The 25,986-nt window shown below is 43.7% G+C and overlaps 1 pseudogene; it reads right to left on the bottom strand.

Annotated features, from left to right (window-relative positions):
- LOC131483071 (beta-galactosidase-1-like protein 3) overlaps positions 1–14,092 on the bottom strand; it is a 92,375-nt pseudogene extending 78,283 nt beyond the window's left edge.
- Positions 14,093–25,986: the final 11,894 nt, after the last annotated feature.

Consider the following 25,986-nt stretch of genomic DNA (forward strand, 5'->3'; position numbering starts at 1 on the left):
TGAAACTGTAACATAATGTAAAATAATTAATAATAAAAAAAAGAATAATAAAAAAAGTAAATTCGATTTCCCAGCCACCTTCTGTGACCACCTCACCTACACTTCAATTTTAGTTTATACACAACATATAACATTCATAACATAACATGTTATACATAACATCATATCATCTTAAATTAAGGCGAACATGTGGTATTTAACCTTTTGGGATTGGCTCATTTCCCTTAGCATTATGGTTTCCAGTTTGGCCCATTTGGCCACAAAGAACTGCATTTTGCTTTTTTTAATAGCTGAGTAGTATTCCATAGAGTAGATGAACCATAGCTTTCTTATCCAATCCTCTGTTGATGGGCATTTTGGTTGCTTCCATGTTTTTGCAATTACTGATTGTGCTGCTATGAGCATAGGAGTGCATGTTGGTTTCTCATAAAACAATTGTTCTGGATATATTCCTAGGAGTGCTATTGCTGGATCATACGGTATGTTGAATTTGAGTTGTTTGAATATTCTCCATACTGATTTCCATAGAGGCTGTACCAGCCTGCAGCCCCACCAGCAGTGGAGTAGGGATCCCTTTTCCCCGCAACCTCGCCAACAAGTGTTGGTGGTGCTTTTATTCATGTGGGCCAGTCTTACTGGCGTTAGGTGGTACCTCATTGATGTTTTAATTTGGATTTCCCTTATTGCCAGGGAACTTGAGCATTTTTTCATATGTTTATTTGCCATTTGGGTTTGTTCCTTTGAGAAGTGTTTGCCCATTTCCAGAGCCCATTTCTTGAGTGGCTTGTTTGTTTTGACATTTTGGCTGTTTTGTAGCTCTTTGTATATTCTGGAGATCAGCCCTCTATCACCTATGTCGTGCGCGAAGATCTTCTCCCATTTTGTGGGTTGCCTTTTTACTTTGTTGATTGTTTCTCTAGCTGTACAGAAGCTTCTTAGTTTGATGAGGTCCCAATTGTTTATTTTGGTCTTGATTTCTACTGCATTTGGAGTCTTTTTTAGGAAGTGAGGACCTACCCCTAAGTGTTGCAGTGTGTTTCCAATATTTTCTTCCAAAAGTTTGAAGGTTTCTGGATGTAGGTTTAGATCTGTTATCCATTTAGATCTGATCTTAGTGTATGGTGAGAGATGTGGATCTATCTTTTTGTTTCTGCAGGCTATTAACCAGTTGTCCCAACAGCATTTATTGAACAGACCTTCCCATTTGCCTGGATTGTTGTTTGTCTTTTTGGCAAAGATTATTTGGCTATACCTGTTTGGGTTCCCATCTGGTGTTTCTATTCTGCTCCATTGATTTTCCTCTCTATCTTTGTGCCAGTACCAGGCTGTTTTGATAACCACTGCCGTATAGTATGTCCAGAGGTCCGGAACTGTGATTCCCCCTGCTAACTTCCTGTTCTTGAGAATGGTTCTAGCTATCCGTGGTTTTTTGTGCTTCCAGATGAACCTTTAGATCATTGTTTCCAGTTCCATGAAGAATGTTTTGGGCAATTTGATTGGAATTGCATTGAATGTATATATTGCTTTTGGCAGTATAGACATTTTAATGATATTGATTTTTTTTAATTAATATTTAGCATTATATGACAGTTTCATAGGCTTTGGGAATCCCCCACCCCCTCCCCCTCCCCTCCCCCCTGGTGGATTCCTCCACCTTGATGCAGCATTACAGTTCAAATTCAATCAAGATTCTTTCCTTGCAAACATATATTAAGCATGGAGTCCAGCTACTTGTTGTCCAGATGGGTTGAACAGTTTCTTGGGGAGACCATTTCTGGTCCAAAGTCAGAGCTGGTATAATATCATCACAGTCAATTAAGAGTCCCAATATAACATCAACAGCAATTTGCAATATTATGGAATTGACATGGTTTTGAGTAACCAGTATGTTAAAGAAAAAAAAAAAAAAAAACAAAGAACAAAATAACAAAAAAACAAGTCCTAACCACAACCTAAAAAAAAAAAAAAAATGTTCTGCACCTTAAATGTCGACAAATATCTTGTTATAGTTAAAAGCCAGTCTGGATTATCCCAAAATCTGCCAAGATCAACAAAATTATACTTCAACACAACAAATGGCTAAATACTAAAATGAAATAGACATGAGACAGCTGAATGGTACCCAGGGGCCTTTTCGGGGTATATAGCAGCCGGTCCGGTCCTGTATATAAACTAAAATTGAGATGTTAATGATATTGATTTTACCTATCCAGGAGCATGGGATGTTACGCCATCTTTTGAGGTCTTCTTCAATTTCTTTTTTAAGTAGTTTGTAGTTTTCTTCAAATAAGTCTCCTACACTTTTGGTTAGATTTATTCCCAGATATTTCATACTTTTCTCTGTTATTTTGAATGGTATCTTGCTGGTTAAGTCTTTTTCCATCTTGGGGCTGTTCGCATACACTATGGCTGTTGATTTTTGTTCATTAATTTTGTACCCTGCCACTCTACCAAACTCTCGTACAAGTTCTAGCACTCTCTGTATTGAGTCTCTTGGCTCTTCTACATAAAGAATCATATCATCTGCATATAGTGACAGTTTGACTTCTTCGTTTCCCATTTGGATTCCTCTGATTTCTTTTTCTTGTCTTATGGCCTCAGCGAGTACCTCTAGGACTATGTTGAATAGTAGTGGAGAAAGTGGACATCCCTGTCTTGTTCCAGATCTTAGTGGGAAGGGTTCCAGTTTTTCTCCATTCAGTATGATGCTGGTGTTAGGTTTTTCATATATGGCTTTGATTATGTTGTGGATTTTTCCATCTATGCCTACCTTGATTAGGGTTTTTAGTAGGAAGTGGTGTTGGATTTTGTCAAAAGCTTTTTCTGCATCTATTGATACTATCATGTCATTCTTGTTTTTCAGTTTTTGGATGTGGTGTATCACATTTATGGATTTCCGAATGTTGAACCATCCCTGCATTCCAGGGATGAATCCTACTTGATCCGGATGAATGATCTGTCTGATGTGTTTTTGAATTCTGTTGGCTAGGATTTTGTTGAGAATCTTAGCATCGATGTTCATCAAAGAGATAGGTCTGTAGTTTTCCTTCTCTGTTAGTTCTCTGTCTGGTTTTGGGATTAAGGTAATGTTGGCTTCATAGAATGAGTTTGGAAGGGTTGCCTCTTTTTCTATTGTTTTGAAGAGTTTGTAGAGGATTGGGGTCAGTTCTGTTTGGAATGTTTTGTAGAATTCTGTAGTGAAGCCGTCTGGACCTGGGCTTTTCTTTGTTGGGAGGTCTTTAATCACTGATTCAATCTCTTCTTCAGTTATGGGTTTGTTCAGGTCGTTTGTTGCCTCTGGGCTAAGTTTTGGCAGGTGGTAGAAGTCTAAGAACTTTTCCATTTCTTGGTGATCCTCTGATTTGTTGAAGTACAGTGCTTTGTAGTAATTTCTAATTATGTTCTTAATGGTTGCAGTGTCTGTTGTTATGTTGCCTTTTTCATCTTTGATGCTGTTAATTCTTGCCTTCTCATGTTTTTTCTTTGTCAGTCGGGCCAGTGGGGTGTCTATCTTGTTTATCTTCTCAAAGAACCAGCTTTTTGATTCATTGATTTTGTGTATCTTTTTTTTATTTCTATCTGATTAATTTCCTCCCTTGTTTTGATGATTTCTTGTTTCCTATTGTGTTTGGGGCTCTTCTGCTGTTGTTTTTCCAATTCCTGGAGGTTTGTGTTTAGTTCCTGTATTTGATGCCTCTCTTGGGCCTTGACATGAGCTCTAATTGCGATGAGTTTACCCTGTAGCTCTGCTTTGGCAGTGTCCCACAAATTTTGGAATGTTTGAAAGTTTTCCTGTATAATTTCGTCGAGCACCCTTTGCATTCCTGACTCTTTTTCCGCTCCTTCAGGAAGGCCAATAATCCTAATATTCGATTTTCTGAGGTTGTCTTTCATTTCTTGTATGGTCTTATTGGCTTTGTTCAGACTTGTCTCCAGCTTTTAATGAACTGGGTATGTTCGTTTTGTGTATCTTCCGTTTCAGAGATCCTCTCTTCTGCTGTATTTGTTCTGTTGGTTAGGCTCTCAATTTTGTGCTCTAAGTCAAGGATTTTACTTTTCATTTGTTGTATTTCTGAGGCTATGTGGTTCTTGAATTCCTTGAAGTCCTCCCAATTCTTCTCATTGTCTCTGACATATTTTAACATTATTTTTTTGAATTCCTTGTCTGGTAGATCTTCTATGTCTTCATCTCGCATCTCCGAAATAGACATTGGCTTTTGATCCTTTATTGGTAGGGTGTTGGCTCTCTCATCTGGATCATTACCTTTTCTGGTATTTCTTCCCATTGTGTTAGTGTTTCTTTTTTGAGAGACCTAGGCACCAGTGTGCTGAGGTGTCTCCAAGCACTATCCTGTTGAGATCGGAGTCTGCAGGCGTGGAGTAGCAGGGTGTGGGAATTTCCAAGGCACTTTTGGTGCGTCTCCAGAACACTGGACCTCAGGGCACCACTTCCAGGGCCCAGCGGATTCAAAGTGCACTCTCAGCTCGTCCCCTACAGGTATGCTACCACAGGGTGTGGGGGAGTGAAGACACTCTCTGTGCGCACCCCCTGTGCGCAGGATCAAAGGGCACGGAGGATTCTAGGTGCTTTCTCGGTGTGTCCCCAGTGCCAGGGACTGCAGGGCATGGAGGTTCCAGGTGCTCTCTGGGAACGCCTCCTGCACGCGTTTCAGCAGTGCTCTCCTGGTGCGTCTCCCAAGCACGGGACTATAGGGCATGCTGTGTTCCAGGTGCTCTCTGGAAGCGCCTCCTGCGCAGGCCCGCCCACCCCAGTGCTTGCAGGGGACCAACCGCCCCAGCGCTAGCACGGGACTGCCCAGCCCAGAGGCGTGCTCAGGTTTCTGTGGGATAGCACCACCCAGCTGAGTGCCAGACCGCAAAGGCACAGGGGAGTATTCAGTGTGCCTTTTGCCTTTCTCTTCAGTGCACAGGACCACTGTGCATCACCTCCCAGATACAGTTTTGGCAGTTTCAAGGCACTCGCCCTGTGTCCCTAGACGCTGGAGTCTCGGGGGGGGGGGGAGGGATGGGGAGATGAGCACCAAGGGTGTTCAGGCTCTGTGCATGCCCCTCGGGGGCCAACTCCCGGAGCCTCCAACCCACCACTGTCCCCACCCAACTGACTCAAACCTCAGGTTCTTGCAGTCTGCCTCTTCCTCTGGTGGGAACCCTCGCCGCGGGTGCGTCTCCCAGCTACTCCGTCCAGTGCAGGTCCCGGCGGGTTCCAATGGAACCTGGAGGCTGAGGCGGGTGCAGGTCCTGGCGGGGCTTGGCGACCATGGTGAGCAGATGCCAGCGGGTCCCGATGACTCCAGGTCCTGATGTCCGCAGTGTGCGCAGGTCCTGGCAGGTCCTGGCGACCAGGTTGAGCAGGTGCCAGCGGGTCCCAATCACCGCCGGTCCTCACGGCCATAGCGTCTAAAGATTTATTCATTTTATTACAAAGTCAGATATACAGAGAGGAGGAGAGACAGAGAGGAAGAGCTTCCATCCGATGTTTCACTCCCCAAGTGAGCCGCAACGGGCTGCAACGGGCCGATCCAAAGCCGGGAACCAGGAACCTCTTCTGGGTCTCCCACGCGGGTGCAGTGTCCCAAAGCTTTGCGCCGTCCTCGACTGCTTTCCCAAGCCACAAACAGGGCGCTGGATGGGAAACGGAACTGCTGGGATTAGAACCGGTGCCCAGATGGGACCTCGGGGCGTTCAAGGCGAGGACTTTAGCCGCTAGGCCACGCTGCTGGGCCCACATTGCCAAGTTTTTTCCACTACCCCTCCATCAACCAGAAAGCAGAACAAGGCTTCTGCTGCTGTAGAGAGGACAAAAGAGAATCTGGGACCTTACCTTGGAATCAAGAGCCTGGCCAACTGCTGCTCTGAGCTCCCACACTGGATCAAGCTCAAAGACCTCAAAACCCAGACCAATGCCTACAAAATGACTCTCCAGACTTGCCATGGTGTTAAGCAGAGACTTGTGCTTGGTGGTACGGGCTCATTTTTGCACATACCACTACAAGCAGCAAATTGGCCTGCCATGAATATCAATGACTGATAGGACCCAGATGTGACTCAACCTGGTAGCAGTCTGAGCAGCTAGAGGGCTGCCTTCATTCTAACCACATATGGCACCAAGCTTGGCCATGGAAGCCTTCCAAGCTTGCTCTGTTCCACTCTTACCAGCAGGGCAAAGTCTGAGGTAACTATGAGAGCTTGGGGCACTAGCCCAACAGCTACTTTCACTCACAACATGAAAAAGAGGGAATAACCTTAATTTTCTGGAAGCAAACACTAAAAACAGTTGATTAGGGCCTGGCGGCGTGGCCTAGCGGCTAGAGTCCTCGCCTTGAAAGCCCTGGGATCCCATATGGGCACCGGTTCTAATCCCGGCAGCTCCACTTCCCATCCAGCTCCTTGCTTGTGGCCTGGGAAAGCAGTTGAGGACAGCCCAATGCATTGGGACACTGCACCCGCGTGGGAGACCCAGAAGAGGTTCCAGATTCCCGGCTTTGGATTGGCGCGCATCGGCCCGTTGCGGCTCACTTGGGGAGTGAATCATCGGACGGAAGATCTTCCTCTCTGTCTCTCCTCTGTGTATATCTGGCTGTAATAAAATGAATAAATCTTTAAAAAAAAAACAGTCGATTAAAAGATCCACATCATCATTCCAACCACAAGGAATGACCTGAAGCACCAGACCTGTAACAACTCATTCTAAATTTCTTGGTGCCACTGGAAACCATTCAGTGGTCACAGGATGGAATCTACCTGTATTCTACCTGTCTGGACTCAAAGTGTCCAGAGCAAACCAACTTGTATACCTTGTAATCACCCTGTTAGACTCCTCTAGCCCTCATATTATAGCTATTGATATTAAAAGCCACAGCATCCATTGAAATTAACAGGATCTGGGGAAATATCCACCTGTATCACACAGTCCTGCAGCTAATGTAATTGGTGCCACACTTGCCAGCATCACTCAGGCTTCCCAGGAGGACAAGGTAGCAGTCACATTTCTTTCTTCAGCACCAATAGTAAGGCTCAGGCTATCACATTTGCCAGGGACTGACATCAAACTTTCTTTGGATCAATATACATACAATTTGGGCCAAATATAGACCTGCAAGAAAATACTTATTCTTCTCAAAGCTATACTTCCATCCCTCCAAACTGCAACAGAGTAGACAATTGTGCATCTTAAAGACACAGTTGACAAGGATGAGAATAAAAAAAAAAATCATTCAGAAACTACATTCCCAGGTTCACTGAAAACCCAGCAGAAGCAACAAACCAAGTATACTTCAACTAAACCATAACTTATTTTTTCAGCACAGTCTATGCTACCAGGCCTGGCCCAGTGGCCCAGTGGCTAAATCCTAGCAGTACATGTGCAGGATCCCATATGAGCACCCATTCATGCTCTGGCTGCTCAAATTCCCATTCAGATCCCTGCTTGTGGCCTGGGAAAGTAGTTGAGATTGGCACGAAGCCTTGGTACCCTGTACCCACATGGGAGACTGGGAAGAAGCTCCTGGTTCCTGGCTCCTGGATCCTGGCTCCTGGTTCCTGGCTACTGGATCCTGGCTTCTGGCTCCTGGCTCCAGAACAGCTCAGATTCAACCACTGCAGTTATTTGAAATCTTTACAAGGTAGAGAACGCATTAAATTGGAATGGAAAAGGAGTCCATGATAAGATTTCAAAAGCACAGGGAACAAAAGTGAAAATCGACAAGCAGGATTTCCTAGAATAAAAGCCGTTGTACAGGGGAAAAAAGGGGAGGGGGAGAGCAAGAGCAAGAGAGAGGAATTGCAGAGTGGGTAGAAAGCTTTTAGGTTCGGGCCTTGGAATTCGGGGGCAAGTGCCGCTCCTCACAGTGTGACGGCTGTGGGGGGTGCCTCTGCAGGGTCAGACCCAATGCTGGGGGCTCACACCAAAGACATTGCCGCAAGGCAGTGAACGAGTCCTCGGCCTCCCCCAGGGCGGCCAGTGCACCATGTGGTGCCAGGCTCTGCCTGCTGGCCTCCCGGCCAGGGAGCTCTGGGGTATTGGTTGTTTGAATCGCTGCTTAGGTAGCTAGTTGAGTCAAGGACGCTAAGTCACAGTGTCTAAAGCAGAGGCCAGGACAAGTGAGGGACTGAGATAAGCTGAGTGAGAGCAACCACTGGCAGGCGCATGATCTACGGCTAGGAACAGGCCCAGTTGGGGAGGCAGGGGGACACCTTAACTGGGTTGAGGTTCCCACTAAGGGGTGCGTGTGCTGGAATGGGGGCTGCATTCTATCTAGGAAACAGTTGTAGTCACCCGAGGCACTAGCGTGGGCTGGGATTGGATGCACCAGGCCAGTTCAGATCCTAACACCATCTGGTGTCATGCAGAACCAGAGGGTAGGCGTGGGACTGATTAGGTGGGTCTCAATCCCCTCTTGAGCCATGCGTGAGCTGTATGTGGGTATGGTTGAGCCATGGCCGGGCTGAAACATTCAACAACAAGAACCAGAATGGGGTGAAAGCCAGCCAGGAAAAGCCACTGTTCCTGCTAGGACAGGAGGTGAACTGGGTAGGGTTGGCTCAAGGACCCCTTGGCATGCGCAAAACCTGCCATTGGGAGGGGTTCTGATGGAGGAGCCTGGGCAACTCCTCTGGCAGGACACAGTCCCTGCAGGTTAGCGCAAGAAGCATGATAGGAAACAGCCCAGAATAGGCCATGGAAAGTTTCCCATTGGCACACATTCAGCATGGGTCAGGAGCAGACCAGGCTGAATCTGTTCATTTCACCCATTGGCAAATCCGATTACCAGAACAGAGTGTGGGATGAGGCGGGTTTGGTAGCGACAAAACAAGTACACATTATGGAATTCCAGGACGTGGTTGCCTGTACTGGATATGAGTGCAGCATCCAACCAGCACACGTGAGATCCAGGAAGGGAGGGGCAGAACCGGCAGGGGGATTAAGGGGCTGGTCCCCTCGCTGGACAGCTACTCCCACTGGAGAGCATGGGCTGGGATAGAGACAGACCAGACTAAGCAAGGCTACATCACCTGTGCGCTGCATGTGGATTAGACCAGGGAAAAGCCAGGCTGGGCTGATTATTCCTGCTGGTGCAAGCATAAATTAGAGTGGGTGAGGGATGTATGGGCATAGCAGCAGAAGCTGGCACTGGGGACTAATTCTGTCAAGTCAAATCACAGAACCACATGAAGAGTGCATAAACCGGGACTGAGAGACCTGAGAGGGAAAAAGTGGGTTCCCCCTTCCTGGGTCACTATTCCCATGGGAGGGCATGAAAACTAGGACGGGAGCTGGGATGGCTAGATAGAGAGGCACTCAACAACACCCGTGATGGCTGGATGGTTGAGTTGGTTAGCTAGAACTAAGCTTTAGTACCCATTGACAAGTACAAGAGCCAAGTGGGATGGGGGACAGACTGGTCTTCTGCTACACATACTGGCAAACCAGGGTAGGGGGCGGGCCTGGTGGGGGTTATTGTGGGTCACCCCAACTAGGCTGCAGCTCCCACTGGTTGATGTAAGGGCCGAACCAGACTGGATTGCAACACCCATTGGTTCCAGTGCAACTCGGGACCGAAAACAGAACCAACACAGCAATTGAAACCACCAGCTGATCGGGGTGATGGACTGTGCCGGGCCCTGTGCTTGCTAGAACATACAAGAAACTAGTCTGGGAATACCTCAAAGTTTCTTTGGAGATCTCCCCAATCGAACTGCTGGACTCAGAACTCTAATCAAGAAAAGACAGAAGACAGAGCAGATTAATCATTCATCTCAGCTATATGTTGGCAGCGAAATATGGGGCAAACAGAGACTTTATGATGGACAATATCAATCAGTGGACGACCTCATCGAGCGAAACTGGCAGTGATTCATAACCGGAGAACTATTAACACCACTTGAGCACATATCTCAGAGCATGCCCCACATCCGGGACTCGGAGTGGGCGGGAGACCGGGTGGGGCTTCTCCCTCAATATCCCCCTTTACCTCAGATACATGATGGAAACAATATGGACATAATAGTTTTACCCACGTCCCTATCCCCCTGAACCTTTTTTTTTCTTTTTCTTTCTTTAACTGTAATTAACTATGTAAAGATTGTCAACAACAATACAATAAAATAGATTTAAAAAAAAAGAACTATATATCTAACAAGGAGTTAATATCCAAACTATCTAAGGATATCAGTAAAGTAGTAAAGGAATAAATAATCCAATTTAAAATTGAATAGGGACCAGGGACAAGTTTGAGAGTTTCTGCTGTTAATAAATCCCATGGTTTGAACATGAAGCTTTTTCTAATTGTAGGTGGCAAAAATCTTCAGAAACATATATCCTGCATTATAAAATGGAAGCTTAACCTTGCCAGCAAGGCTTCAAGAAAATGTTTATAATATTAAAAAAAAATGATTTTAGGTATTCCATAGGTATAGTCCCAAGAAGACAACATCACTTCCCTTACTCTCCTGGCCTCGCCCAATTCCCCTCCCCCCACCCTTTCCCCAGTTTTGCTAAAATGCAATTCTAATCCATTCTATATTTACAGGCTTAATTTGCCACAAATATTAATTTTGAACAAGTACAAAGACTCCAGTTCCACAGTAGTGAAAATGAGGGCTAAACGATCATGTCCCCAAGTAAATGTCTCATGGTGTTGAGAGTAATCTTCAGTCTCCACCTAAAGAGGCTGTGGTGCCATGAGGAAGCTGTTCCAGAGCCCCCCTGGCTGACAGCAAATTTTCCGCTCTTGCTAACTCTGGGCATTTGTCACTGTGACCTGAGAAGAGCACCTTGTCCTCTCTGGGCCAGAGTTTTCTCATTGTGAAAAAAAAAAAAAAAGAAAAATACTGTTTCTTCCTCAACAAGGGTTTGCAAAAAGGAGACCATGAATTAATATTTTCCAAGTTCTAGAGCATGCCTGGCTCTGTGTAAGTAGTAGGTAAGTGATCACTGAACAACTAAAATTGTTTCTATTACTTTGCAGTGGTGAATACATCGGAAAGAGCATCTGAGTTCTGGCAATGGCAGGACCCATCTACTGAAGGGGACTTCCCTGCCATCTTGTGCCCTTACGGACAACTATTGCCATGAAGGAAATCACACATCATGGTACAGGTGTCTTTCCCAAGACTTAGCAGCTTCAGCCTTCAACCCATGTTTAATAATTCTAGTCTTGAGATGTTTTTTTCCCCCTGGCTCAGCACAATAGCCTAATGGCTTAAGTCTTGGCCTTGAAAGCCCCAGGATCCCACATGGGTGCCAGTTCTAATCCCAGCATCCCAATTCCCATCAGCTCCCTGCTTGTGGCCTGGGAAAGCAGTCAAGGACACTCCAAAAGCCTTGGCACCCTGCACCTGCATGGAAGACCTGGAAGAGGCTCCTGGCTCCTGGCTCCTGGCTCCAGATTGGTTCAGCTCAGTCATTGTGGTCACTTGGGGAGTGAACCATCGGACAGAAGATCTTCTCTTTCTTTCTCTCTGTATATCTGCCTTTCTAATAAAAGTAAATAAATCTTTTTAAAAAAGACTTTTTCTGGTGGCTAGTATGTTAGTAACAGAGCTTCACTGCTCATAACATTTTTATGTTGTGTCTGGTGTGTATCTGCTTCCTCATCCATGCACAAGCAGCAACCCATGTCCCTCCTAATTTCAGTCTCACACAGTTGGGCCACACTGTACAGATGTGGGTTTTTGTTTCTAACTCCACACAGCTGTGCTGCACTGTGAAGCAGATATCTGGCACTCTCTTAGGTGAGCTCATGAACCCCCAAGTACTCCGTTTCTTCTGCAAGTGGGAATTGCACTACTCATATCACAGAACAGTTAGGCAAGCAATGTGATGTGTGAATAAGCTTATAACATGCCTGAAAACCAGCCTTCCCCTCCTTCAAAGCACATCAGCTCTGTCTCACAAACCATGTCAACTAACACATCCATCCTGGTGACAGGCTCTGGTTCCCCCTTGTTTTGGCCACACATTCATGTGCGTGCCAGGGACATACTAGTTTAAATGCCTGGCGTGGTGACAGAAACTTTACAGAGATCATAGAAAGTTTCACTCCCCTCTAGCCACCATGACAATCCTTATGAAGCAACTGTTACAGTCAGGGACACTGGGGACATGATGTGATGGTAAGAAAGGCAGAGGCTGGGCAGATGGCCAGGCCTGCCAAACCCTTCATGCATTCAGTTACCATACTGCTCACTCCCTATAGGCCCTGCTGCTCCACTGAAGCTACACTGCCCTCTGCTTTCTAAAGTTCTCTTTCTGATACTGCTGTCAATAGCTTATATGGCCCTTTGAACAAATAAGAACTGTTTCAGCAAAACTTACTCATCTGTAACAGTGTGTTCATCTGTAGGTAAACCTTGAGAAGACAAGGCGATTTCACAAAGCTTGAGGAAAGCAAAGTTAAAGTAGGAGTTTGTTTTAGTGCAAAGAATGTTGAAACCCATGCACATGGGAGAGGGACTCAAAAAGTTCATGGAAGACAGCTATTCTGAAAACCTATTCAGGGCTTTCTTGAAGTTTTTCTTTCAATGTAAAGTTAACTTTGGGGCCCAGCTTAATGACTCAGTGGGTAAATCCTCACCTTGAACAACCCGGGATCTCATATGGGTGCTGGTTGTGTCCTGGCTGCTCCACTTTCCATCCAGCTCCCTACTCAAGGCCTGGAAAAGCAGTGGAGGATGGCCCAAAGCCTTGGGACACTGTACCCTCATGGGAGACCAGGAAGAAGCTCCTGCCTTTAGGCTTTGGATTACTTCAGCTCTAGAGAGTGAACTAGTGGAAGGAAGATCTTTCTTTCTGTCTCTCCTTCTCTCTGTAAATCTTGACTTTCCAACAAAAAAAGTAAATCCTGCTTTCAAAATAGATTTTTATTTTCCACACACCTGATGTCATTCAACTAAATGCACCTAAGAGAACTGAGAACTCATTTTACAGGGAAACATTCCTAAGGAAATCACTTACACTCTGCAAAAGATCAGACAGTGCACACAATGGAAGAAAACTGTGCATGGACTCCAATCTTTTTTGCATCAAAACTATAGATCTTTTTTCAGTTTTACACAATCCTATTGTATTACCCCTATTTTTCTCCTATTCTCTCTCCCCAAAGTCTTTAATCATAGAGGAAACATAGGTGACCATTGAGTGCCTGAGCATGCCAGACACAGGCAGGAAGCCTAGGCAGAAGGAAGGTCCTCACGCTGGGTCCCAAGCAGAGTCAAGGCTCAGAGTCAGTCTGCAGCTCCAGGTGCTAGCTCCCCAAGGGTCCCGAGGTAAGGGGGTTGGGGCTGTACTCACGTGGTGACAGTGTTGAAGCCACAGGCCTTCAGCTTCAGCAAGCGATCCCTCCAGTACTCTGGGAACCCGGAAGTAGTGGATGGAGCCACCAAAGATATGGAACTTGTGACCGTTCAGGGTGAAGTGTGCGTGACCTGTTCCTGGGATTTCAGTGCCAAGGCCCACAGATAGGTTCTTCAGGTCCACGGGGGTCAAATGAGGCCAGTTATATCTGCAGAGGGGATTAAGGGAGAGATCAGAAAGGGACTGAGAATGGGAAAGAGCGGAGACTACTGACCCCCAGGGAAATGCGGTTCTGCTGAACAGGGCACAATTTGCACTGCCTGTGCACATCATTTTCTCCAGGAAGAGACAGCATACTGCCTCTCGCCACCCTCCTCATGCAAACCTGACATGAGATGACGGTGTTGTTTGGGACAGAAGATCCCCTCTCAGTTTCAGGTGGGCAGCAAGTCCTGATGAGGTAAGTGGCAGGAAAATGATGGCCCAGATTCTTCTCCAGGAGAACCACAGACTGTCAGCAGATAGAGACACAGGAACAAGGAGCTTATCAGCCTCCTCCATAGAATTCTTATCCTGCTCTGCAGAGAAGGGAGTCATACATTGACCCTCTGATGAAAAGTACTGTCTTAGGAGACATTAACAAAGGAGGCTGGACTCCACCTACTCCATAAGGCATCCCATTCCCAGGATGTGCTTCCGAATATCCTGGAACATGATGGAGCTTGACACCTGCAGAAGATCCAGAACTGACAGAGGAGGAGAAGAGGGCCTGTGCATCCCCTCGGGGTCAGTAGGGCACTTTGTCCTGAGGAGGAGCCTGGATTTCTTCCACCATGCACTGGGGGAACTCTCAGCACAGTGGGGACCAAAGTCTACAGAAGAGCTGGCTCACAGAGATGAGGAACCGTCTCCAGCAGGACTGAGGGTCCCCAGAACGTGCCCAATGTCTCACACAATGAAGATGAACTCCCACCCGCAGAACCAGAGGATAGTTAAGAAGCACCCTGGAGAGCACACAGGGACCAAAAGGACCCAGGTGGGACAGGAGGTAGGGCAGCACATGCTAGGGCCCCTGGAGGAGTCTGTTACCTGAAGCAGGACCAAGTGCTCATGGCGCTGAGACCAAGAAGCCTACTCAGCACGCTGCTCCAACTCCTGTTCAGCAATCTCAAACTCAGCAGTGGGATAGGGATTCCACGGGGCAGGGCAGGCTCACCAGTGTGCTCTGTAGAGAGAAATGCTTGAGCAAAAGCTGAGGGCGGGTTTTTGAAACCAGCTGGCAGCAGCGCTGCAGCCTGTCAGCACCCTCCATTGTGCAGAGCCTGAGGTCAGGGAACCTCCTGCAGTCCCAAGTGGGAGCTTTCCAGCTGTGGACCTACCCAGCACAGAGCTCCAGACTGTGTGTGCTCTCGTCAGGATGGAGGTGCCCTTCAGCCCTGGGAACCTTGTGTTATCAGTTCCAGTCATGCACTGTGGAAATGCACGGCCAGCAGGCAGGGAACGCATCGAAGAGTGGGAGGAAACGGGGGAGAGAACTCTGCTTTCCTGTAATTGACAGAACAAGAAGTCCTGATAGCTCTGGCTCCCATTATGTTCAGAAACAGAGCTTCTGATCAGAAAAGGATGAGTCTTTCTCAATGGGCGGAGTAAATGCTTCCTTAAAGCTCCAGAAAGTATAGACAAAGTGCAGGAGGCTGCAGGCTGCCCTGAAGGGTGCCACGTTTCCAAACTGAGTCATGACAGGAATTAGAATGGCCTTGGGAATAGTTTAAAAGTGGCTACAAAGCACAGTACGTGTCAGGACTGCTTCGGAATTCTTGAAGTATATAAGGTAGCAGGGGCTAGGCAGAAGAGAAATTCAGGATAGCCGTGACTGTGGATGCAGTACCGTGTTGCTCCATATCTTTCCAGATGTCATGGAGGGAGGCCATTAAATAATCCCAAAGAGAAACCAAGTGGCATTTTGTTTTTTGCAGGTTGCTTGATACAACATGGAGGTTAAATGGGAAACAAATCATCTCATAGACCTGGTGACCCCAGAATGAAGGGAGTGGTATGATCTGTGATTGAAATAAGAAACAAGAGCAGCATACAGGTTCAGGGAAGACTAGTGCAGTGAAAGTGGTAGCTCTTGAAAACTGTGTTAGATTAGTGGCCCAAAGACCACCCTGCTTCACATTACATAGCAGCATTGATTGAGATCAAGGAGACATGATGGGCCCAACTTTCGAAATGCTGGATTTAAGATATTTAAACCCATGAAAGTAACCTTTTAATGTTTTCCCTTGAATGCCTTTACTTCTCCTCCACCACACAAAATCAGAACAAACATCAAAGCCCAGAATGCAGTTCTCAGAGATTTTGTGTTGTCATTTTTTCTTGTTTTCCATTTTAATGTGCGCGTTTTCCTCTCTGAGCCATAAATTCCCCAAGAAGTTTGTAGATGGTTTATATCATCTTCATTTGCCGTGTAAGCAACACATTATTGTGACCATTCTAATTTTCTCTTTGAGTTGGCTTTATAATCTCATCACAAACTTTTGTCAATATTTTTTAAACTATTCCAGGACTTCTGCCTTGTTATATAAAATTTACATTAATTCCTGTCTCTGGCAGAATACTGGAATTTGACACAATACTGTTAAACATAAGTTTTATTTTCCTTTGAAATATTTCCTTTGAAATGACATTATATTTTTGTTAGTATGTTTACTGTTGGTCTATAAATATGTAAAGAATTTCTTGTTCTGACTTAAACCCTGTGAATATGGTAAACTCTTATTATTTTCAGGAGGCAGATTTCTTTTTTTTCTATATAGATAATCTTGTGTCCTGAAAACATGGGAAATTTGATTTCTATCTTTCAGATGCTTGTAGCATTTTTGTATTATTTGTTATTATTATCAATATTATTATTATTGTTTTATGATACAGTTCCACAGGCTCTGGAAATTCCTGTCCCCCTCCCCAAGTTTCTTCATCCCCCTACTGATTTCTCCTCTAGTATTACAATGGGTAATCTTTCAAGAACAGTCATAAGTCCATCATTCCGCTGTTGAAGTGTTTCCTGATATTGTAGGCATGGACATTGTCAGAGAGTCCAGCATCCTACCATCAGGATATATTCAACAGTTTCACTGGGAGTCCATCTTTGGTCTGGATGCAGAGATGCAAACTGCGCTATGCCTCCACATCTGGACATGGTAGTCTCTGCTACGCTTCTATTATACATCTCCTTAATTACAGATTCAGAAAACAAAATCTATACCTGGGAGAAAAACAGGAAATTTACAACAACATAAAAACAACATGCTACAGAATGACCAATGTGTCACTAAAGTGATAAAAAAGAAAATCAAAAGCCTTGTAGAAATTGATGCCACTGCATTATCCATATGGCACTGAAGAAATTACAATAAAAACAAAAATCAGTATGGAGAATATTCAAACAACTCAAAATTGACATACTGTATGATCCAGCAATAGCACTCCTAGGAATATATCCAAAACACCTGTTTTATGAGAAACCAACATGCACTCCTATGTTCATAGCAGCACAATCAGTAATTGCAAAAACATGGAAGCAACCAAAATGCCCATCAGCAGAGGATTGGATAAGAAAGCTATGGTTCATCTACTCTATGGAATACTACTCAGCTATTAAAAAAAAACAAAATGCAGTTCTTTGTGGCCAAATGGGCCAAACTGGAAACCATAATGCTAAGGGAAATGAGGCAATCCCAAAGGGTTAGATACCACATGTTCGCCTTAATTTAAGAAGATATGATGTTATGCATGACTTGTTATGTTATGGATGTTATGTCATATGTAGTATATAAACTAAAATGGAAATATGAATGGGGTGGTCACAGAATGTGGTTAAGAAATCGTATTTATTTTTAACATATTGGCTGCTCAATACTATGTCAATTAATTCCATACCGATGTTAATTGTTGCTGATAATATGTTAGTGTTTTTATTTGATCGGGATGATACTCTGCTGGCTCTGCCCTCAGACCAGAGAGGGTCTCTCCAATAAGTAGTTGGACTTGACTGGACTATAAGATGCTGGACTCTATGCTTGGCATATGCTTGCTAGGAGGGAATCTCAACTGAACTTGAACTATGGTTACACAACTGGGTGGTGGAACCCACCATGGGGGGAGAGTGTGGGGAAGTGGGGGGAGAATCCCATTTCCTATGAAATTACAACACAATGTAATTAATAAGTTTAATAAAAAAATAAATAAATCAGAAAAAAAAAGAATATGTTCATGAGATGCAGCAAAAACAGTGTTGAAAGGGACATTGTTTACATCATTGTGTGTTACAAACAACCAAAATGGCTCATATGAATGATCTATTAATGAATTGCAAGGATGGGACAAGACACAAATGAATAGGAAGTGCAAAAAGGTAAAATTCACAGCAAAAAATAATTGAATTTGAAACAAGAGTTATCCATTCCCTAAGAGGATGAGCATCAACCCTCAGCCATATTAGCAATGAACATCTCTAGAGAACAGCTACTTAAAATTAGAGATGAAAGAGTGATGGCTGTTTACGTGGGTCATGACACTGTTGGCATAGGCAACAGTATGGATTCTAAATTTTTGCTGTGTAGGTACATTTAGAAGATTTATTGGGAGTCTACCTTGAGTCCTTAGTAGAGATGTATTCTGTTGATTCACCTTGATTCCTGTTACTCTGGTCTTTATTACATCCTTCATTTTGGAGTTACACATGTATGTTTATTCTCCTTTATTATTTTTTGTTTTGGATTTCTGATGGAAGTTGTCTTACATTAGAGCAAACATATGACATCTGCCCTTTGGGATTGGCTCATTTCACTTACCATAAAGTTCTCCAGTTGGGCCTATTTGGATGCAAATGATAGAATTTTATTCTTTTTAATGGCTGAGTAGTATTCCACAGGGTAGACCTGCTACAGTTTCCTTATCCAGTCCTCTTTCAATAGGCATCTAGGCTGTTTCCATGTTTTTGCAATTGTTGATTGTGCTGCGATGAATACAGGGTTGCATATTGCTTTCTCATGTATCATATCCTTTGGATATACTCCCAGGAGTGGGATTGCTGGGTCATACGGTAAGTGAATTTTCAATTGTCTGAGTAATCTGCATTCCAACTTCCAAAGTGGCTGCACCAGTATGCATTCCCACCAGCAATGGAGTAGGGTTCATTCTTCTCCACATCCTCGCCAGCAGATGTTGTTGGTATGTGGGCCATTCTCGCTGAGGTTAAATGGAACCTCAGTGTTGTTTCTATTTGAATTTCCTTGATTGCTAGGGAGCTTGAGCATTTTTCATATGTTTGTCAGCCATTGGATTTGTTCCTTTGAAAAGCGTATGCTCATTTACTTTACCTATTTCTTATGTGTTTCTTTGGCTGTTATGGTTTTTCTGGAGTTCCTTGTATGCTCTGGATATTAGCCCTTTGTTTATTGTATAATATGCAAAGATTTTCTCCTGCTCTGTTTTTTTTTTTTTTTTTTTTACTTTATTGTTTATTTCCTTTCTTGCACAGAAGCTTTTCCATTTGACGTAGTCCCATTGTTTATTTTGGTCTTGACTGTCTCTGCTTTTGATGATTTTTCTAGGAAGTCTTTGCGCCTATATCTTATAGACTATGTCCTACCTTTTCTCCTAATAGTTTGATGGTTTCTGGGTGTAGGTTTAGATCTTTTATCCATTTAGATTTGATTTTGCGTATGGTGAAAGGTGGGGGTCTTATTTCTTGCTTCTGTAGGCTGCTATCCAATCATCCCAAAAGCATTTGTTGAAGAGACCTTCTTTCCTCCCTGGGTTTTTCCTTATTATCTCCAGTTTTAATGACTGTAAGTGTAATTTTTAGCCAGTAATTTTAATTTCTATGGAAAACATACCAAACAAATTTTTTGAACATTCATATAAACATTTTCCATAAATCTCAGAAACTTATTTTTTCATGGCACAATTTTTACCTGAATAGATCCAAATATGCTTAGTTTTTTTCTATACTGTATGAAAATAGATACCAAGGTATAAATTTCAGTATTGTATTGGTAAATAAGAGATCTGAAGTTAGTTTACAAATATGTGGAACCAATATTGAGTTTCTTAGGGCAGCTATCTTGCAGAGCTTGCATCCCATAGGCTCACAGGTTCAAGTCCTGGCTGCTTCATTTCTGATCCAGTTTCCTCCTCAGGCACATGGGAAAGCAACAGCAGATGGTCCTACTACTTGGATTCCTGTCACTCATGTGAGAGATCCGGTGAAGGTCTGGGATTCCGAGTTTGATGTAGCCCAGCCTGGGTCATGGTAACTATCTGGGTGGAAATAACCAGGAAATAAAATCTCTCTCTTTCAAATAAATAAATCTTCAAAAATGAGTAAAAAGTTTCCCTGAAAAACATTTGTTCCTTCTCAGCAAAAGATTGAATTAACGGGCACTTGTTTTTCTCTTTGCTGTTGTCTGATTATTGTCTTTGGAAACCAATAGATTGCTTATTGCCATTTTTGCTTGTTTTTAAGTTTCTCCAACTCTATCAAGCACAGATAAATAGACTCAATAGACTCTGTCAAATAGGCAGGTCTGGACCTTGAAACGTTAGATTTTCATCACTCCAGTAAAATGCCACCTGAGTATTAGCAAGGGTTTTTTTTTTTTCTTTCTCTTTTTCTTTAGTATTTTTTCATCTACTTACATTGTGTGGGTATTTTTATTGGAATGTTAAACTTATTTCACAAAGTGAAATGAAAAGATGCCAGTGGAGTTATAAAATTAAGGTGGGGGGGAGGAAATAAGGAAGGAGAGATTGGGTAGGAGGTGTTGTTAGTGTTTTAAACTTGTGTCGTGGAATATGTTAAAATTATTCATTTTATATGAATAAACAAAATTATTTTCAAAAATTGTTTATATACTTCATGGTTTTGTAGTTTCAAGTCTATTAGTGAGGTCTCAGTGCTTGCAACTGCTATTTGGGGTGGTTGGTGACAGCAGTGAGATTACAATATTCTTCTAAAATCTTGAAAAGGTGTTACAAAAATTCATCTAGAAACATAAGAGAACATGTGTGTATCACACAACCAATAGGGAACGGTTATCCAGGATTTATAAACAGCTTCAGAAATGTAGCAAAACAAACATCCTGTGAAGAAAGAGGTGAAGGAAACGAGCGGGCATTTTTCAGAAGAAACCAATATGCACCCCTATGAAGTTCTGGTCCACCTCAAGTCTTACTATTTCTTAATATGTGCATGTCTTAATATTAACAAAGTCCAGGAATAATAGAAGTAATTTTAATTTATGGAAAGTGTTTAATTTTTTTTCAGCTTGTTCTAGTTTGGAAGAACCATTTGTGTTAAACATCCAAGAAGGAGAAAATCAACTGTAGAACCTGAACAGGAAGAGGTAACTGTACCTGTGAGGACACATAACTGAAATGCAGAGGTATCAATGCTGAAAAGAACTATATTTTCCTTTAGACCTCATAGCTGTTCTGAGAACAAATTCCCCATCCATGAAAATAATTCTCTTAAGAAACTTGAAAGTGGTATGCTTATACTTTTTTATCTTTAAATTCCTTCAAGTGTATTAATGAATATTTGTATCTTTGCCTACTTTGGAGTAACAGTATCAAGTGTAGGCATAGGCTAGGCTGTTACCCATTTCATGTTTTTTGTGGCATTTTTCTCACTTGATAGATTAAAAAAAAGGAACAAGTGTAATGATCAGATTATAACATATCAGATTATAACATATCTGTGTATAGTAAACTAACGCAATAGTTAAGGCAACTGTATTGTTCATGTCTTTCAACCTATTCATGGATTTTGCATATTTCTCAATATCCACTTACAATATACATGCTTGGCAAGACTTTTCACTGTCATTTGGCTTTTCCTAGGGAGTTTTATGTCTATGTTTATTGTAAGTTTTGGACTACAGGTTGATTCACTGTCTTTTCAGGTATATTCAGATCCTGGACTATGGCCAAACTTGCCATCAAAACGTTTAAAATTAACCTCTCTCCATTTCATACTTGTTAGTTAACTCTTCTCTGTGCTTAAAAATAACTTTAGCCCTGGGTGTTGGGGAAAAATACCCTTTCTTTGTGTTTCTTTTTGCACAATGACCGAAGGAAATCACCTTATGGCTTGGGTATTTCAGCTATAGGAGGGATGATTAGAGGAATGGGGTAGTCCATCATTTTGACATACCAGCAGTGCAACATCAGTTATGTTGTCTTTGAGGCAGTTCCCTTTGCTAGAGTGTACTTGATCTGGGTAGAAAGGTTCTGGATTTCCTCATTGTAGCATTAATATCTTTCAAAGTATTTGTCACCATATATTTACTGTGTCTGTCTTTGAATAGCATATACTTTCATCTGGCTTGCTTATCTAGCCTAACAATCTGTGTTTTGATTGGTGTTTGGCTTACTTATTTAATTAAACTCCTTGTTCTTTAGTTCAAGTAGAATGCTAATTAACTAATATGCTAGTTAATTTACCATCTTCCTGATTGTTTTATATTGCACATATAAATTCTTTGCCCCTTTGTTGCTTTTCACATTTTTGGTTAATTTTAACCCACATGTTAGAATTTTAGTTCATTTCCTTTTTATTTTAAAAATAACATTTTATGTTTGCTCTGGAAACTTAATGTGTATCTTTAACATCACAATTTATCTTGAATTATTATTTGATTTCTAATGTGTGAAACTTACAGCAGTATAATCATAATGAACCCTGCTGCTTTGGGTGTGTTATATTATTTCTCCCTGGCTTTATCTGGCAATTTTTAAGACTTTTGTCTTTGGTATTGAGTGGCTAGTTGAGAGATGTCTAGGTGAATTTTCTCTGCATATATTCTGCTTTGAGTCCAGCATTTGAATTTGTCATTTTTTTCTCTGATGTTTTTCAAGTAATGATTTCTTCAAATATTTTACTACTGCTCATTCCTCTTTTCATGGGAGTTCAACTCCTCATGTAGTATACTTCTTGTTTCGTAAGAAGTATCTCATACTATGTTTCTTTATTTCAATGTTTTTTTTTTTTTTTTTGCTTCATTGGGACAGTATAAACCTATCTTCAAGTTCACTTATCCATTCTTTAGTTTCTAATATGCTACAAAATTCTACCTGATAAATGGTTGATACAATTTTCACAACTTAGGATTACCTTTTGATTCCTGTTTAGAAGTCGAAGTGACCCTGGAGATCCATGCTGGTGCCTCTCAGAACAGGAGCTTGTCCACCCCACCAACACCTCGTCTCTGGGCTTCATCCCTGTATTAGAGCCCTGTGCTTTGCCTTGCCACTAACTCGCACTTGTCTGCCAACAATGACCGGCGCATTTCTGGTTCTTTGGTGGTGGTGTCCAGGATGTTAGTGTCAGGAAGGGACCACAGTTTTGCACCCCAACCCACTGGAGTCACACCACCCCCCCAGACTTGCCTCAAAGCAGGACTAGAACCAGATCAGGGCTCTGCTACAACCACTGCCGCTGTTGGCTGCATTGGGATCCTCTGCCCGCTCTAGGAATTGGGCTGTTCACAGATGTTTATCTCCTTTAATGTCACTGTTGACGAAACAAAAAATAACAGCAAACATGAATAATGCCATAAGCATGGAGATGTAGAAAACTACAAGCAAAAGAGCAGTAAAAGAAAGATAAAAAGCATTTTCTCCATGCAGTTCTGTGAAGGTGCAGTGTGTGTATTTCTGTTTGTCTGTCTGTCTCACTTTGGTCAGGCTGAGTCATCCCTGACCTTTTTCCCTTGCCATCAGTGCTTGCCAGCAACTCCTCTGAGTTGGCCCGGGAGGCCTGGGATGTTCCCTGGGCAGAATGGGGGCCAAGAAAGCTACATGATTTCCCATGAGGCCTGTGGAGCAGATTCCCCCAAGGCAGCCAGATACAACCTGAGTCCACGCTGTGGTCACAGACAGTCCTGGCTGCTGGCTTCAGCATGCCAGTCTGACTGTGGGCTGGGGGCAGGGTCTGGGTGTTAGCCCAGATCCACAGCCCCAGATTCTCACATAGCCTCCCTCGGTTTTTGTGAATATTCTGACATCCTCTGTCTCCCTACACATTTTTAAAATGACTTATTTACCTTTATATGGCTGTGTGTAAACCTAGGAAACTGCAAGCTTGGCCTTAACAGTCTTCACTTATACTGCTTTTGTTGTGATTTAATCCTTTCCTTTTTATGAAAGGCATAATTTGATATCTATTTCAGGAGGTATTAAAACAATGATAATCAATTGGTATTGTTTTGCTTTTAATATAAAATATAAACATATATGCCATGGGTACATCCAAGCACATGTAGGATTATCCACACATATAGTTTTACATTGCATATTTTATTATGACCCAAAGATGGGAAGCAATTCAGGGACCTATAGATAGATGATTAGCTAAATGAACAAGTATGTATCTTCACAGTGGAATATTCTCCAACAGTAAATAGGAAAAGGAGAGGATGAGGGGAAAAGGAGGAAGTGAAGAGGAGGAAAGAAAGAGAAAGAAGAAAATGAGGAAGAAAATGCAATGAGAACACTTTATGCATACTTCTTTGGAGATACTACCAGAGTGTGTGTGTGTGTATGTGTGCGTGTTTAGCATGTATTGTGTTGCCAGGTTTTGTCTCAGTGTGTACAGCAGGAATTGTGGTGCCAGAGAGTGTGTGTGGCATTATGGTGCCACAGTGTGTGGGGATGGGGAAGGCATTGTGGGTGCCAGAGTGTGTGGGGAGGAGGTAGGTGTTGTGGTGCCAGGGTCCATGTGTATGTGTGTGTGTGTGACATTGTTGTACCAGGGTATATATGTGTGTGTGTGAGTGGCATTGTGCTCCCATGGTGTGTGTGGGGAGACAGGTATTGTGGTGCCAAGGTGTGTTTGTGTGTAGTTACATTGTCATGCCAGTGTGTAGCTGTGTGTCTCTGTGTGTGTGTGTTTCTGAATGTGTATGAGCATGGCATTGCCAGGGTGTGTGGGTGGGCCATTCATTGTGGTGCCAGGTTTCTTTGTGTGTGTAGCAGGCAATTGTGGTCCCAGGGTGTGTGTGTGTTTGTGTGTGTTTGTGAGGTATTGTGATGCTTTGGTGTTTGAGTGCAAGGCATCTTTGGCCAGTGTGTATGTGTGTGTGTGTGTGTGTGTGGTGTGGGAGATTGGGGTGCCAGGGTGTGTGGGGGGCATTCATTGTGGTGCTAGTGTGTGTGTTGAGGCATTATGGTGCTAGAGTGTGTGTGTGTGTGTGTGTGTGTGTGTGTGTAGCAGGCATTGTGGTGCCTGGGTGTGTGTTTATGTATGTGTTTGTGAGGCATTTTGATGCCAGGGTGGGTATGTGTGAGTGACCTTGGTGCCAGGGTGTGTGTTTGTTTGTGTGTCATTGGGGTGCCAAGGTGTGTATGTATGTGTTACATTGTGGTGTCAGAGTGTTTGCATGGGACATTCATTGTGGTGCCAGGGTGTGTGTGTATGTATGAGGGGGGGCATTATGGTGCCAGGGTGTGGGTTGTGTCTGTCTGTAGCAGTCATTGTGTTCCCAGGATGTATATGAGAGTAAGTTATTGTGTAGCCAGTGTGTGTGTGTATGTGTGTGTGTGTTTAGCAGACTTTGTGTTGCCAGTGTGGTTTGTGTGTGTGAGGTTTTGTGATTCCAGGGTGGGTGTGTGTGAGGCATTTTGGTGCCAGGTTGTGTGTTTTTATGTGTGTCATTGGGATGACAGTGTGGGGGGCAGGCATTGTAGTACTAGGGTGTGTTTGTGCGTTTAATTGTGGCATCACTTTGTGTGTGTGTGTGTCATTGTGGTGCCATGGTGTGTGTTGAGAGTGGCCTTGTGGTTACATGGTGTGTGTTTGTGTGTGTATGTATGGCATGGTGCCAGGGTGTGTGGGTGGGGCAGGAATTGTGGTACCAAGGTGTGTGTATGTGTAATTGTGGTGCCAGGGTGTGGGGTGTGCCTGTAGCAGTCATTGTGTTCCCAGGGTGTGTGTGAGTGTGCCAGGTAATATGGTGCCAGGGTGTGTGTGTTTGTGTGGCATTACAGTGCCAGGGTGTGTGGGGAGGTTACAGGCATTGTGGTACCAGGGTGTGTGTGGATGGGACAGGTACTGTGGTGCCAGTGATGTGTGTGTGTGTGTGTGTGTGTGTGTATGTGTGTGTGTGTGTGATATTTTAGTCCTAGGGAGTGTGGAGGGGTCAGGCAATGTGGTGCCAAGCTGTGTTTGTGTGTATGTGACATTATGGTGCCAGGGTGTTTGGTTGGGACTTTCGTTGTGGTGCCAGGGAGTGTGTGAGTCTGTGTGTGTGTGTGTGTGTGTGTGTGTGTGATTGTAGTGCCAGGATGTGGGTTGTGTCTGTCTGTAGCATTCATTCCTAGGATATATGTGACATGAGGCCCTAGACCCTGGGAAGTTGGGAGGAGATGCTGGAACCTGGCCCATGTTGCCCTCAGGAGGCGGCGGGAGTGGCCGGGCCTGGGATTCCCAGGAGAGGGGAAGGAGCCACGGGCGGTGCTGGTGGTCAAGTCCGCGGGGGTGTCGGGGGTCGCAGGGATCTCTGGCTCTGTGTGTGGGGGGGGCACTCCTTTACATCCCACATTTTCCTCGCAAGTAATTGCTTGTGATGCAAGGGGGGCTTGGGAGCACTCTAACTCAGACACCA

The sequence above is a fragment of the Ochotona princeps genome, chromosome 23, assembly GCF_030435755.1.
Source record: "Ochotona princeps isolate mOchPri1 chromosome 23, mOchPri1.hap1, whole genome shotgun sequence".
Lineage (NCBI taxonomy): Eukaryota > Metazoa > Chordata > Mammalia > Lagomorpha > Ochotonidae > Ochotona > Ochotona princeps.